This window comes from Tenrec ecaudatus, chromosome 14, assembly GCF_050624435.1.
Source record: "Tenrec ecaudatus isolate mTenEca1 chromosome 14, mTenEca1.hap1, whole genome shotgun sequence".
Lineage (NCBI taxonomy): Eukaryota > Metazoa > Chordata > Mammalia > Afrosoricida > Tenrecidae > Tenrec > Tenrec ecaudatus.
Genome location: NC_134543.1, coordinates 39810552 through 39817377, shown reverse-complemented (window position 1 = coordinate 39817377; position 6826 = coordinate 39810552). Strand labels below are relative to the sequence as shown.

The following is a 6826-nucleotide window of genomic DNA, read 5'->3' as shown; positions in this document are numbered from 1 at the left end:
ATTCTCAGATCCCTCCTTTACCCTCTACAAGCAATGACGCAAAATAAAAGGCCCTTTTGAGTTTGTTATAGCCCACGCAGCTTGGAGAGGGCCCCAGTTCATACTGCCATAGGAATTGCAAAGAGGATCCAAATGGGATATAGGTTGTAGCCCTTCACCCAGTAAAAAGCATTTGTAAAAACTGTGCTCACATCCGTTCCACCAGTATTTCTTGAACACCTAACCCGTGTCACACAACACCACCATAAAGTACAAGACCGGAAGGACCTCTGCCTTTGAGTAGTTCCCAACTTTGGAAGCGAAAACAAAACAAGACGTCCCTGCAAGTCCTTCAGAAAGGAAAATGCAAAACAAGAAAGACATCTGACTGTAAGTTAAAATCATGCCAGGACCTTTGAAAAATCCCAATACCCAGACTGCATCCCAAAACAAGGAAGTGAGGATCTTTGGAGGTGAAAGCCAGGCAGCAGGAGTTTAGAAAGCATTCCAGGTGATTCCAGTATGTTTCCAAGAGTGAGATCCACTGAATGATGCACTTGAAAAGAGTTGAATTTCATGGCATGTAAATTATATCCCAATAACGTTCATCTAAAAGAAATAAGATAGTCTTTGCCTTCCCTGAATTTAAAACCGAATCAAATACTTGCCATAAGACAGATTATGTGACTATCTGCTGTGTAGTCCAGTAACATGGCCCTTCTAACTGTAATTCCATGCAATGCATACAACTTTCAGTGGCTCCTTCCTCCGAAGTGGGCAGTCAATTCCTTCTTCATAGTCTATTCTTAGTCTGTAAGCTCCCCTGAAACCTGCTCAATGTAGGCGACCCTGCTGACATTTGAAATCCCAACGACAGAGCTTCCAGCATCACAGCAACACACAAGCCACCACAGTATGACCAACTGAAAGACAAATGGTGGCATTGTGTTGCTGGTGGAGAATATTGGAAGTGTCATGAAGTTCCAAAAGGACAAACAAGTCTGTCTTGGAAGAAGTATTGTCCGAATGCTCCTTAGAGGCAAGGATGAAGAGACTTTGTACATACTGTCAACAGAGACCAGTCCCTGGAGAGGGACATGATGCTTGGTAAAGGAGAAGGGCAGCAAAAAAGAGGAAGGCCTTTGGCAAGATGGATTATACAGTGGCTGAAACAAGGGGCTCAAGCATAGGAACAATTGTGAAGTGGGCACAGGACTGAGCAATGCTTTGGTCTGTTTTGCATAGGGTCCATGACAGGCTTCCTCTTGCCCATGGACACTCCTCTCAGCCTGCAGATCTCTGTCTTCCACCTCCCTGCCTCTGGCCTCCTGCTGCTAAGTGACCCAGCGCATAACCAACAGAGCAGCTTGGTTCAGCAATCACAGCTGCTGGCTTCTCTCTTCTTGCCCAGTATGGAGCGGGCAGCCTATATAAGCAAACCCTTCATCAATTTCAAAGCCTGATCCTCTCAGCAGGGCCACAAGATGACCAGTCCTTTCATTTGCATGGTCTACAGTCACTTAGTATGCTTTGTTTGCTTAGTGCATTGACCAGTCAGTCCCTGCAAGGTGTGTACCAATCACAGATAAAAAGGATCAAACCATCAAATGATCTATGGCTTGCCCAGGAAAGGCCAGTCAATCTGTACAAAAGTTAATAATTCCTCTGGAGTAGAAAATCAGAGCGCAAGTAACTCCTTGGGGTTTGGGGGTGCTGGGGGGCAGGGTGGGAATCTCTTAAACTGTATGTGTGAAGAACCAAGGTCACATAAACAAGTTCATGCCACCACATGAGTACTTGAGGTGTGCCACATGTACAGTAGTATTGAAATTACAAGGGCGTTTGTTGGAAATGTAGGCTTTCAGGCTCTATTTCCGACCTAATAAGTCAGAGCTGCATTTAATCATTTGCCCACTTGATTTATGTATATGCCCATTGGAATTGGAGAAGCTCTTCGGAGGGGTGAGGGATCAGTGAGGGGGGCAGGCAGGGAGGCTGCCTCCTTTTTCACCTCAGCTCTTTTGCATTCTGGCTTCCACCCTCCCACAGACTGAAACCACTCCTCCCCAGGCCACCTCCAGAGTGCTCAACCCAAATCCCTGCGTTTCTCTGATCTGATGCTGGTCTTTTACACTGTTGACCTCTCTTGCTTGAAGGCCAAGGACTAACTCTCCTGGTTTCTTCCTCCCTCCCCATTGGCTGCTCCTTCTCAGTTTCCACTTGCCCTGGTTGTGTTTGAGTTTCTGCTGCACTGTGCTTGACCCTCGCCTCTTCTCCTCCAAACCTCTGCCTGGTGGAATTTTCTGCCTCCTGATTGGTACCCACCTTGAAGGGATGATGGCTCTAAGACTACAGCTCTCTTGACCTCAAAATCGTTATACACAATTCATTTCTGGACATTGCTATTTGGATTATTTCCCAGGCAACTCAAAGTTCAAAGTGAAGATTGATATAAAATTGGACATATCTATCTAAGTATATATTTGAAGAGAAGTCTATAGAAAGATATTCAGCAAAAAAAAATGTTAGTGGTGAAATTTCTAAAGATTTTTTTCCACATATATATAAACATACACACACATATATGTAAAACGGTTTAATTGGCATATAATTCACTTATACATTTCAATAGTTCGATCATATTAAGAAGAGTTGTGCAATCTCTTTTCTTTTTTAAGTGGAGCAGATCATGCTTGCCCAGAGTTGAGCTAATAAAAGAAAGACAACTGATATCTCCTTAAGTCCGGTATCTTTTCAAACCAGTGAACTTCCCAAGCCACCGTCCTTAGGCACTCAGCCGCATCCATTTACATGTCAGCTGCAGTTATTTTCTCCTTATTTGGTGCATTGGCGCACAGGATGTAATTCCCCCCCCCCCCTTCCCCCCAGGTCTCAGCAGGCACCGGCTCCATTTGAATGGAGTAGATCTGACTCAAGGGGATTCTGTGCTTGTCAGGGTACAACTGTGCTATAGAGGGGTTTCAATTGCTCTTTTTTTTTTTTTGATGAAAAGTAGATCTCCAGGCCTTTCCTCCCAGGTGCCTCAGAGCGACACAAACCTCCAACCTTTTGGCTAGCAGCTAAGTGCCGTTTCCACTATTCAAGGACTTCAGGAGCCAAGGGCACACTCACATTAGGAGTGCTTGAAGAGCCTTTAATAAAGAAGTAATTTACAAATATGTAAAACCAACAAGAACAAACTCAATGCCATCGAGGCAGTTCTAACTTATGGGGACCCTGTCAGGCAGGGTAGAACTTCCCCTGTGGGCTTCCGAGACTGTAACTCTCCACCCCACCCTCCACCCCTCAATTAGGTGTTTTACTTGTTTCTATGCATTACATCCGGAGAAAAAGCAGCTCAGGGGTTTTCCTCCGTGTGTTTCTGCCTGGCTTCCTCATGATCCATGATGCCCACAGAGGTCGGCAGCATGGTGAACCCAAACTGGCGGCTGGGGCAGGCTATTCCGCCTTCTATCGATCTTTGAGCGGCACGTCAACTCCAGGGCTGATGACCCCACACTGGTTTCATCTCATCAATGATTTCAAATTCGCCAATCCAGCTGGCTTCATCCTCACAGTTAGAAGGCGGACAATGACTTTGGAGCATGGACTGATAAGAACTTGTCCTGGCCGCCCTTCTCCTCCTCGGCCAGATGTTCCCGCGCACGGTTATGATGGCTCAGAAAGATGAAGAATAGAAGAGACTGCAACTCTTTATGGGAGCAGAAGGTGACAGTGGATTCAAACTACTGACCTCCAGGTTAGTAGCCCAACTCATAACCATGCAGCCATGAGCAGGCTCCCTGCAAATATGTAGGACAAGGGCTCTGTTGCCACCCGGGTCCTTGGTGGGGGGGGGGGAGTGGTTTCAGAACTGGGGGATGGAGGTGGGCTGTGGGCCTTTGAGGGGAACTCATACCCTGGCCCCAGAACAGCTGGATCTGAAAGGATAAAGGGAAAACCTCAGAGACAGTGGGGAACCCTTTTTGCTTCCTCTCACCTTTTCAGAGAGGCAAGAACTTCCAATCAACTAAAGCAAGGGAAAAGTATCCTGGCCCTCCAGGCTTCTCTGTCCCCTTCCTAATTTCCCTTGGGAGGAGATGGCTTGGTGAGTTTTAGAGGTGAAGCTAGTGAAGTGTGACTGTCTTTTCACCCTGAGCTGTGAGGACCAATGGCTGCCCTCCTGTCCGCCCCTGGTGAGGATGTCTAACGCCTGACTTGGCTGTGACTGGGTGAATACAGCTAATTCAGGGGAGAAATATCAGGGAGGCCACAGGTCAAACCTCATTCTCCAATTTAGCTACTGTCAGGACAAAGCTACTATCTTTGTCTCTCCCTGTCTGTCTGAATTGGTTCCAAACGCTCAGGATGGGAAGCCAGATGCGATTTATCAGCCCCTTTAAGCCTTAGCACCCCACCCTCACCCTTCAATCTCTCATCCTGTCAATCAGCAGGTGGGGGCGTGCAGATCTTTCATGTTCCCAGTTCCACTACAGGTCTTGGTCATGCAGGCCACGGCCATCTCTCACCTGGACAATGGCCATTTATTTATAAATGGTTTTATTATGAGCATATAATTCACATATCATACAATTCAATACTTCCATCAAAGTAAGAAGAGTTGTACAATCATCACCATAATCAATTTTAGAATATTTTCTTCTTTCGTAGGCTCATTGCTATTAGCTCCCCATTTCCCCCCAACCTCCCTGCTATATTCCCTCAAGGAACCACTAATCCAGTTACTCTCTCTCTGGATTTTGGACAAGGTCCTTGAAGTGACTCCTTTGGACTCTAGTCTCACCCCTCTCCTACACATTCTCTGTCAGGGGAGCCAGCCCCTAACACATCAGCACAGACCCCGTAGGCGCAATTATACAGCGATAATAAATAAAGAATATAGTAAAGTCATAGAGAATAAGGAGAGATCAAAGAGAGTTTGAAATAATGGAGTCAGACACATTTCATGGTAGCATGCTCACCTCAGCTCCTCTTGGTGCTACAGGGAGAGAGGAGGAGGGGAAGGAGGACAAGGGGACTGGGGACAGGGGAGAGAGCCAGGGGGAGAGAAAGCTCTTTACTTCTAACCAATGCTTATATACCTTTGGGGGGCCGTCCAAGCCCCTAATTACAGGTAAAGACATATGTCACAGGAAGGGGTTGTACTATAGGTAATACAGTAACAAGAGGGGGAAGATCTAGGGGTATACACGCAATAGGAAGGGGAGGGATTGGGGCACACATGTGACAAGAAGGGAGGATCCTAGATTCAGGATGGCAGCCTAACTTTGCATGTCACTGAGCAGGTTTGACCTGTTCTCTGGCTCCCCATGGAAACAATTACTGTACTTATCAGTAGGGTGTGAGCCCCACCTACAGTGGACCAGACTACAGTCTGAATGCCTTCAGGGAGAATATCTCTAAGCATGTCACCTCCCACCATGTGCTGGCAATCAGCCTCTAATGTTTGGCATATCTTTGGGGGAGACAAAGCTGGGCAAAGTCTTTCTGTATCCCACAGTTCTCCACCTGTCAGCATGAACTGTCAGGGTTGAAGCATCTTCACTCCCTCACTTCAGCCCTTTAGTGCCACCTCCTTCCCCACCCCATGCCCTCAGGAGAAAGACCAGCCTCCAAGGCTGGTCGCATCCTCTTGCTCCTGTTCCCGAGTCGCCAGCTTCTACTCCTGCAGAATTTCTTGCCCTTTTCCAAAGCACCGTGTTTCCTTTTGCCCCCAGGGCTTTCCATGTGTGGCTCCCTCTGCCCTGAGATGTCTCTTCCCAGACGATTCCCACTCACCCCCATCTCGCCTCATTCTTGGAAGCTTACTCCTCACCTCCTCCAGGAAAGCTTGGATTCTCCACAGTACTGGGGATGTCCCTTGCCACGGCACTTGCCGTTCTGTTTCGTGACTTCCTGTTTTGTAAATCTGTCACCTGCTGTTGACTGTACGCTCTTCAAGGATAAGCTTTGTAGCGTGATGGCGTTCGGAAGGCCGGAGCTTTGCACTCAATGAGCGGGCACCCACTTCATGGTCGATTTGCCGATAGCCCCTCTACTCTTCTTACTCGTCTCTCCGTTTGTTGTGCTGTGGTTCTGGCAATGACGTTTCAAATGCCAGCAGGGTCAGTTATGGTAGACAGCTTTCAGACGAAGACAGACTAAGAAAGACGTGGGGGGTGGGGGGAAAGGCTAGTAGAAAAACGTATTGAATGACAGTGGAACACTGATCAATGGCAGCAAACCGTTAAAATATGACGAGGGAAAGGTTGCCATCTTAAGGCAGAGTGGCCCCTAATGGCCTGGGTAGAATCAGGCTTTCAGGACTTCCAACTGATGTCACACGGTGTGACTCAAAATGAAAAGAAAGGGCCGCAGACATCTACTACTGGAGTGGGGAATGTGTGAAGTATGAAGCAAAGCAATCGGAAAGGTGTCAGAAATGAACTGAGACATACCAACATGATTCCCTAAGTGGTTTGATCCATTTCAGGCTGAAGAGGTTGGTAGACTTTTTAATTTCGGCATCACTGGTTTGAGTGGTTGGTGCATCGGTTTGAACAATAGCTGTCTTGACTGGGTTTTCTTGTGTGGGGCTAGATACCTTCTCACAGACAGCACTGTACTTCCAATAGACCTTGAAGTGTCTCTTTTTGACAATGGCAGTGACAGCATTCCTCATGAACCTGTCATGCTCGGCATAGTAAACAGCATGATTTTCTGATTCAAAATGGTTAATACCAGTCCATTTCAGCTCCCTAACACCTATGATGTCGATCTGTCTGTGTTCCATTTCATTTCTGATGACTCCCAATTTTATTAGAGTCATTTTTCCAAGTTCCAATTA

The 6826-nt window shown here is 46.9% G+C and overlaps 1 pseudogene; it reads right to left on the bottom strand.

Moving 5' to 3' along the window:
* The window catches only part of LOC142426560 (tubulin beta-4B chain pseudogene), a 49814-nt pseudogene that overhangs the window by 727 nt on the left and 42261 nt on the right, over positions 1 to 6826 (bottom strand).